The sequence below is a fragment of the Alligator sinensis genome, unplaced genomic scaffold (assembly GCF_000455745.1).
Source record: "Alligator sinensis unplaced genomic scaffold, ASM45574v1 scaffold258_2, whole genome shotgun sequence".
In the NCBI taxonomy this organism is placed as follows: Eukaryota; Metazoa; Chordata; order Crocodylia; family Alligatoridae; genus Alligator; species Alligator sinensis.
Window position 1 is genome coordinate 718590 of NW_005842398.1, and position 8533 is coordinate 727122.

The window sequence follows — 8533 nt, forward strand, 5'->3', positions numbered from 1 at the left end:
CTTTCCCTTACCCAATCTGCTACTCACCTTTCTGCTCCCTAATCAAGTTGCTGCTCTGTTTTCTGCCTCCTGCCCTATGCTCCCTGCCTGATCTGATGCTCTTACTTTCTGGTCTCCTGCCCAATCTGCTACACTGCTGCCTGTCTCCTACACAATCCGCCATGTGTCACACACAGAGGCTGCCCATGCCACAGGTTGGCCACTACGATTCCAGAAGATCCATGCAGGGCACACCATGGAGTATCAACATGAGAGCACCCTTCCCTGTGGAGAAGCATATTGCCATCACAACCCTGATAGCTATCATTTTTATAGCTGATATAACCAACAGATAACCATGCTGGCTTTGATAATGTAAATGTTAAAGCTGTTCCACTGCAGGTCTGGTCTGCTATTGAGAGGGTGCTGATCAACTCAGATCTGCAACCAGATTTGAATGGTTAGATTTCCCAGATTCTACAGAGACCACACATGGAACCCACATGCCTATTATCTGCCAACCTTGAAATTCATCACAGAAAGGGATATTTTCTCCATGAGATGCAAGTTATTGTTGATTACCAGTGAAATGATTTAAATGAGTAACATAAATGTGCTTTCTCTGGTAGCATTCTCTCATGAGATAAACAAACATGTCCTCTTTTGTCCTCTTTCTTCAGAGAACTAATACAGTTTCAGACACTGGCAATGCCCATCTCCATGAGGGCTGCAGCTTATCAGGTGTTAGGAAACCGGGGAGAAACAACAAAAGCTGTTGCTATCCAAAATCGTAGACTACTAATCTCTCATATCAAAATAATTAAAAGTTCCACAGTGCAATTTTATCCTACAGCATTAAAACACAAACATCGCCAAATGATTTTTTTCTTTTACCCAGTTGTGCCACAATCTTGAGCCAGATGGCAACAATAGAGGGTTGGTGAGACAGAGCAAGGCTGTCCAACAGGCAGCCCGCAGGCAGGGGCAGCATGCAGCCTGCAAGAAACAGCCTGTGGTTGCTTCTCGGCGAGGTGGGCTCAGCAGAGGGCCATGAGCTGGTAGTGCTGCCCACACAGGAGAAGGGCAAGGGAGCCACACTACTGCCTGTGCAGACAATATGGTAAGGGGGAAGGAGGGACTGCAGGGGCAGATGGCAAGGGTTGAGGGCCGTTTCCCAGGGGTCGTCCCTGCAGCACATGGCCCAGCAGGTATGTGATGTGGCCTGGGGACCACACATGGTCACAGTGAAGTTGGACAGCCCTGAGACAGAGCATCAAGCAACACAGGAAGAGGAGTCAGGCCAGCATACTGGGTCCATAGTTGTGGGATTCAGTGTTTCAGGAAAATAAGAACTTTGGGAGATTAAATTTTCTGATGCAGACACCATTTTGAGCTTGCTAGAGTTCAGGATGATAAACCCCCCCGGGTGGAAATTTAAGGATGCACCATATAATAATGTCCACCCAACCTGGTGGTGTCCTGTTGCTGCCTGAAATGAAGTTGTTTAAATCTTCCTAAAGTCAGTAATGGCCAGTTTATTGTGATACAATATACCATTATTACCGGGAATCCGGGTTTTCCATTTGCCGCAGAAAAACACAGTAAAACGTGGGTTTTCTTTTTTAAGGAGAAAAGTGTAGATTTTCTCCTTTAAAGGAGAAAAACGCAGAAAACGGTGAGTTTCCCCTTGCAGGCTGACTGTTTCAGGCTGCAAGGAGCTGGGAGGAGTGGGAAGAGGGCAATCAGGCAGGGGGCACCACGTGTATGTGTGCCGCACACATGCATGTGGCAGCCAGGCAGCCTAGAGCAGATCCCACAGCAGCTACCCATAGGAAAGTTATGGGATGGGGCTGGAATTGAGGCCCCCACAGTGAAGGAGGGAGTTGGGCAGGGTCTGGGTCAGGGGGTGCTGCCCAGCCAGGGTGGTGAGTGGGGCCTGGGTGGACAGTGGGACAGAGTCGTGGGCAGCTCATCCAGAGTGCAGCAGGAGGGCTGGCTCCCCGCCACTACACACACTCCCAGGGAGGGCATGTAGGGGAACGTGCCCCTCAGATTTGTGCGAAGGGCAGGGGTAGATGAGGGCCAGGGATCCAGATCCACAGCCTCCTGCCCCCTCCCCACCGCAGCAGCACCCAAGCCCCAGCTGCTGCCTGTGGGGCCTCCACAGCCCAGCAGGCAGGACCCTGCGCAGCAGGCAGAGCGGTGTGGGGTGGGAATGCTCAGTGCCACCACTGGAAGCCCTGTGCCACCATGGGGAGGTGCCCCCTACTCACCTGGCAGCAGCAGGGGTGGTAGCATAGTGTTGTGCGCCACACTGCTGCCAGGTGGGCCAAGGGCACATTGCCATGGTGGCGCAGGGCTCCCAGCAGCAGCACCAAACCTCCCCGCCCCACCCCACTCTACCCTGCCGGGTCCTGCCCGTTAGACTGCGGAGGCCCCACAGGGGGAGGGCAGCAGGGCAGGAAGCCTTTATCCTGCAGCCACCCCTCCCCCTAGTAAGCTCCACTCTAGCCATGCCACCCGCAGGGGAGGGGGGGGGAGCTGGGCTCCATGCTTTGCTCATACCACAGCAGCTGCCGCCTCCCACAGCCCCATAGCTCTGGAAGCTGGGGGATGGGTTGGGCACCTTGGGGGGTGGAGGGCTGCAGGTTGGAAGTGAGAGGCACCAGATCCCCTCTGTCTTCTCTTACAGAGGCTAAAGAGATCCAGGTCCCTCAACCTCTCTTCATAGGACCTATTCTGCAGGCCCCTAACCATATGAGTGGCCCTCCTCTGGACCCTCTCACGGTTATCCACATCCCTCTTGAACTGCGGCACCCAAAACTGAACGCAGTGCTCGAGCTGTGGTCTACCAATGCCGCATAGAGAAGAAGTATCACTTCCTTGACCTGTTCATGATGCATCTAGTAATGCATGATAGAGTGCGGTTAGTTCTACTGATCACTTTGTCACATCGACGACTCAAGCTCATCTTGGAGTCAACTATAACTGTGAGATCCCTTTCTGCTGCTGTGCTACTTAGAAAGTCATCCCCCAATCTGTATGTGTTGGTGATTCCTTCTCCCTAGGTGCAGTACTTTGCACTTATCTTTGTTAAACTGCATCCTGTTGTGTTCTGCCCACTTTTCCAGCCTGTCCAAATCCACCTGAATCTGTTCTCTGCCCTCCCCGCCACTACACACACTCCGAGGGAGGGCACATCTGTGAATTTGGACAGCGTGCTCATCATGCCCTCATCCAAATCACTGATGAAGATATTGGAACAGCACTGGCCCAAGGACCGAGCCTTGGGGGACACCACTGCCCACATCTTTCCAGGTTGATACTGATCCATCAACTACCACTCTCTGGGTGCGTCCCATTAGCCAATTTGCCACCCACCTGACTGTGTAATCATCTAAGTCACAGCCGCTTAAGTTTTTTTTGAGAATGGACGTGACACCATATCAAAGGCTTTTTTAAAATCCACCTCGATTCCTGCATCTAAGCAGTTTGTGACCTGGTCGTAAAAAGAAACAAGGTTTGTCAGGCAGGATCTCCCTGCTATGAATCCAGGCTGGTTACCCTTCAGCATTATTTTTCCTGCTGGGCTCCCACACCTTAATAATTTTTTCAAAGGTTTTCCCAAGGATAGAGGTGAGACTAATCGGCCTGTAGTTACCCAGATCCTCCTTCCTCCCCTTCTTGAAAATAGGGACCACATTGGCCCTTTTCCAGTCCTCAGGGACCTGACTTGAGCACCATGAGTGTCCTGGGACCTCTTCTGAGCACCATGAAGGCTCAAAGAATTTTGCTAGTGATTCTGCTATGACACTGGCTAATTCTTTCAGCACCCTTGGATGAAGATTGTCTAGGCCTGCTTACCTGAACACATCAGGCCCCTCCAAGTCTCCCTTCATATGTGAGACTCATATCCTCAACCCACAGAAGTCAAACATAATAAAACTGGGTCTTGCCTTTCTTATGGAAAAGCACTGTAAAATTTAATAGGGATGAAATATTCTTTATACATCAACACATATTATTACCCAAATCTGTAGAATTCAATATTAAATTATATTTTTTCTATGATTTTTAAATAATCCTATGGAATTTCACAGCGCATATATGTCTGTTCTGGAAAGATTATCATTTCATTAAATTCTGCGTGACTTTTTTTTTTTAAGTACACACTACAACAGTAATCACTGTTGTAGTGTAGACACTAACCATTGGTGGGCTGGTGTCCCTCTTGTGCCTGTCTATAGTCCCATTTAGTGATATGTCTACATCCATGTTCAGGAATACTGATGCAAAGAACTCAATGAAAAGCTCAGCTTTGTCCCTCCTATCTGTTACTAATTGCCCTAGTCTGTCCTGTAGGGGTCCTATGTTACCATGCACCTTCTTTTTGCTCCCTATGTACCTGAAAAAGGACTTTTTGTTGTCTTTATTTTTAGTTGCCAGCCTGAGTTCCATTGCTGCCTTGGCCTTTCTTACTAATTCCCTGCAAGTGCGCACCAAGTAGGTATATTCCTCCTTGGTGGCTAGCCCCTGCTTCCACAGTCTGTATGCCTCTTTTTTCATCCCCAGGCTTTCCTGGATTTCCCTGTTGAGTCAAGAAGGTTTTTTGGCCCCTTGCCACCCTTTATTTGCAATGGGATTTTCACCCGGTACCTATGTATATAGTGGTGTTTCATTTTAATTGCGGAAAAATGCAGATTTCGGGTTTTCTAATCAGAAATTTTGCAATTTTTATCAGAGAATTTCTGACTTTTAAACAGAGAAAACCAGGATACCTGATTATTACTGATGGAAGCTCCCTCTGCAGCACTGTCAAACTAGATCTTGAAGCTATTTCTGGCTCAATGTCATCCTGGATTTCTGTCCTGAGACTGTGCAGGCTAGACAGTTTTAAGATGTCTGAGAAAATCTCCTTTCCAGAACCTGCAGTGGAAAGGGTACCTGTGACAGGGTGTCTGTCATGCTGCATCACAACTGGATGGAGCTCAGATGGACTGCTACGGGGAAGAGGGCACCTTAATCTGTATGGATGTGGGAAGACAATAAAACAGAGCAGCGCAAGCAGGTCCAGCTGTATTAATACTCGGCGGGTCTGTGATGGCAGCCTGCACTGATAGGAAGCTGCTCTGATAGGTTCTGGCCAATGACCCAGAAGTTAAAAGTCCGGGGGTCAGGTGGGTTAGTTTGCCCCAGAGACACCAGCAGGAGCAGGGGTGGCAATTGACCTGACTCGAAGTTGGGGAGTTAACCGGGACTGAAAAAGGAAGGAAGACAGTGGCACTTACCTTAAGGTGACAGCCAGCACAGGAGCTTTGCAAGAGGGTTGGACAAGGAGCCAGGCCGGTGAGTGCAGCACTTCTTGGTTGTTACCTGCAGAAGAGAGTGGAGAAGAGGACCTGTTAAAGGGAACTGCTCAGGAGAGGCAGGTTTTCCCCAAGTGATAGAGGAACACAGCCAAGGGACTGTGTCAGGCTGGCTGTGGTTCACTGATTGTATTTTGAAGAGTTAGGTGAAGTAGCCCTGTGACTCAGATGCTCAGATGGATACCAGCCACAGGTGATAGCCATGTGAGCAATCTGAAAAGGAACTGACCCCCGAGGTCAAAAGGAGGAATAAAAATAAGAACTGACCAGATACCTGGGGACCCCTGAGGCCCTAGGAATCTCTCAATTGGTGAGGACAGGCTGTGGCACGATCAGCAGGCAGTCGTTAGAAGCTCATATGACTGTGTGAATGCACTAAGCAGAGACCATAATGAAGTTTTGCACCTTTGAACATCTGGCATGGTAAGGGCAGGGTATGCGGGATGGAGGATCCCTGTGAAGAGGCTGAAAGCCCCAGCCAGGTTGCAGTAAGATCCAAGAGGCACACCTCCCAGTATTTACTTTCTGTTTTGGATTTTTCTTTAACACCAAAGGCATGGCAGGAGAGTACGAAAGAACAATCAGGTACTGGGCGGCCTGGCTGCAACTTAGTTTCCATGGTAGCCTCTGACTACCACAGTATCACATTGACTTAAACTCTCCAGCACACGCTGGGGTTCTGTGGCATCCTCCCTGACAAAAATACTACCTAATACTAGAGTAAGCACATAAGCACTACTGCAAGTTTTTTTCTCTATAGTATTCCTGCAAATCTGTTGGACCAACCTCACTTAGTCATAGCACTGGGCTGCATACTAGGGCTACTACCCCTGCTCCATCATTTACTGCTCCAGCTGTTCATGAACCTTCACATTCCAGTGACCTTTATTATAGTGGGATGGGACATGTGCTTCTCCTGAGGAAAATCTAAGGTCTCTGAATGGGAATCAGACCTCACCTCACCCCTGTCTTTCCTGGGTAGTGCAGAGGGGGCTAGACCCGATGATCTTTCTAGGTCCCTTCCAGACCCTTACAATCCATGAAAATCATTGTAATTCAACACATCTGGCTGCTTCTTGGGATTTAAACAGGGAAGTGCTACCCAGTCAAAGTGCCATAGGTGTGGAGGGCAGGCAACCGAATGGTGAAGCAATGTGGTATGGGACAGCAGTGAGATGACTATATCTACACAAACAAGAATGTCTCCACACAAACCCTAGAGTAGTATAACTAATTCTAAAACTATTTTCGTGTGTGGACACAAAGTAGTTCTGGCTAAAAAAAAATGAAAATATGTTGGAAAAAAATGTTGTTGGCAATCCTAAGGGCCAAATCCTCCCTACCTGGTACACTGACTTTGTACTGAGGGAAAATATAATCTTCCTCTAATCTAGGCCATAAAACAGCAGTGGAACCACTTCATGGCCAAAGTTTCAACCTAGTAAAACTCCTGAGACAACCAGAAAATGTGTCCTGGGTCCAGGCATTCCAAGGTACCCAAACTGGCCATTTCTTTAATGGGTCATGAATGGCTGTTTCCATAAAACTTATTCTTCATTTATACTGACACCGTGATACAGCTGTATTACTCTTGCTTTAAAATACAGCAAAATAACTATCTATATAACAATACAGAGGAATATGGATGCCAGGTTGGGAAGGAGGATTGACTTAAGAACTCACATTGGGCCCACAAATTTCTATGAGCACAAGTGCTACACCTGCAAGCCACGTCAGACATGCAGGATGACTGCTCTAATATGTGCTGCTCCTAGGCATCTTATGTATTCAGCATCCTCACGCTTCAAAATGGCAGCAGGGACACTTTAACTAAAGCTAATTGAATAAGTGGGAGGCTGAATATATGAGAGCTGCTCTAATTAAGGTGTCATTTCCCCCCCAAGTACATGAAAAGAAGCCTGCTTGCCCAGATCCCTAAAAGGCCATTTATTCCATCCTCAAATAAATCAATAATATATTGTGTACTGTGTCTCCTATGGATTGGAGTTAGGGAAAAGTTTCTTATATTGAATAATCTCAAAACAAACTTATGAGGTATTATTAGTACCTCCATTACAGATATGGGAACTTAGACATAGTGCAACAAATGCAACCTTGCTGCTAAGACACTGACTTTGGGCCGGGGAAAAGCAAACTTACAATGAGGCATAGGGAATCTATTCTGCCTGCGTTCTCCTCATGCAAAATTCTCCTCTTTAATCAGGGAGCTAGGACACCCCTGCAGGCCTTCCTGTTTTGCCATGCAAAGACAGAACAATATTTAGGCACCTCTAGTGACACCCTATTTCACCTCTCCAACCTTTCAACGAGTTTTAACCCACGCTGAGGCATGCCTAGCTGGTTGTAATTCTACCTAACCGTGATGACATGAGTTAGGCACACCAAACTGCCGTTTAAGCAGAACAAAGCAGCACCTTGCTCAGTGGGGGCATAAGTATGTGGGCCAGAGCTAAACAGCGGATTGGTAGGAGAGCAAGGAAGAGAACCCTCCCATCCTGGCTCTTTGCCCCAAACTAACCACTAGGTCCGCTTCACCCGATGTTGTCCGAAACTGGTTTTGGGAATGCTATACCCGTCCATGTCACTCACTGAACTGCCAGAGGACTCTGAGGAAAATGAAACCATCAGCAGAGTGGATAAAAATATATATATATATTTTTTAAATCGGATTCTTTTTTTTTAATTTAAATGTATTTATTTTTTAAGATGCTTAAAAAAAAAGTAAACCCATATAAAGATGGAATTTAGGTGGCTTTACATCATGGCCTGGAAGGATGGCACCATGGTGGCCCTGTGAAGACACGAGGAGGCATCACACTCCTTGAGGAGGGCACCCCCACATGGCATCACCCCGCGGGGCCATCCTGCTTCATAGTGACGTCACCCTGTTCCCCACAATGACGTCACGCGGCTCGGACACAGCGGGGCACGTGGCGCTCGGACTCTTCCAGCAGCCTCGGAGCGCTGACTACTAGAGCCATGTCGGTGCCACCCGCTGCAAGGCTACCCGAGGGGCCGCGGAGTCGATCGCCGGGGCTCAGCCTCGCTTGCCTTTAAAATTACCTCCACTACGCCACCCGTAGCAACAACCCCCACCGCTCGGCTCCGCTGCGCATGCGCCTCACCCCCCTTGTCCCCCGGAACCCCTCCTGCACTTCCAACGGCCG

At 48.4% G+C, this 8533-nt stretch overlaps 1 protein-coding gene across 3 annotated transcripts in view; it reads right to left on the reverse strand.

The window, feature by feature from the left end:
• Nucleotides 1-8525, reverse strand: part of FTCDNL1 (formiminotransferase cyclodeaminase N-terminal like) — a 40704-nt gene extending 32179 nt beyond the window's left edge. The window contains exons 1-3 of one of the 3 annotated variants that reach the window (XM_025211258.1): nt 8430-8472; nt 7885-7972; nt 5268-5352 (exon numbers count right to left, since the gene is read on the reverse strand). The gene's annotated coding sequence lies outside the window, so the exon portion shown is untranslated. Of the gene's footprint in view, nt 1-4757; nt 4770-5267; nt 5353-7884; nt 7973-8429 lie in introns of those variants that run through there. The other 2 variants (XM_025211257.1, XM_025211259.1) reach the window with 2 other exon arrangements.
• Between the last annotated feature and the right edge of the window lie 8 nt (nt 8526-8533).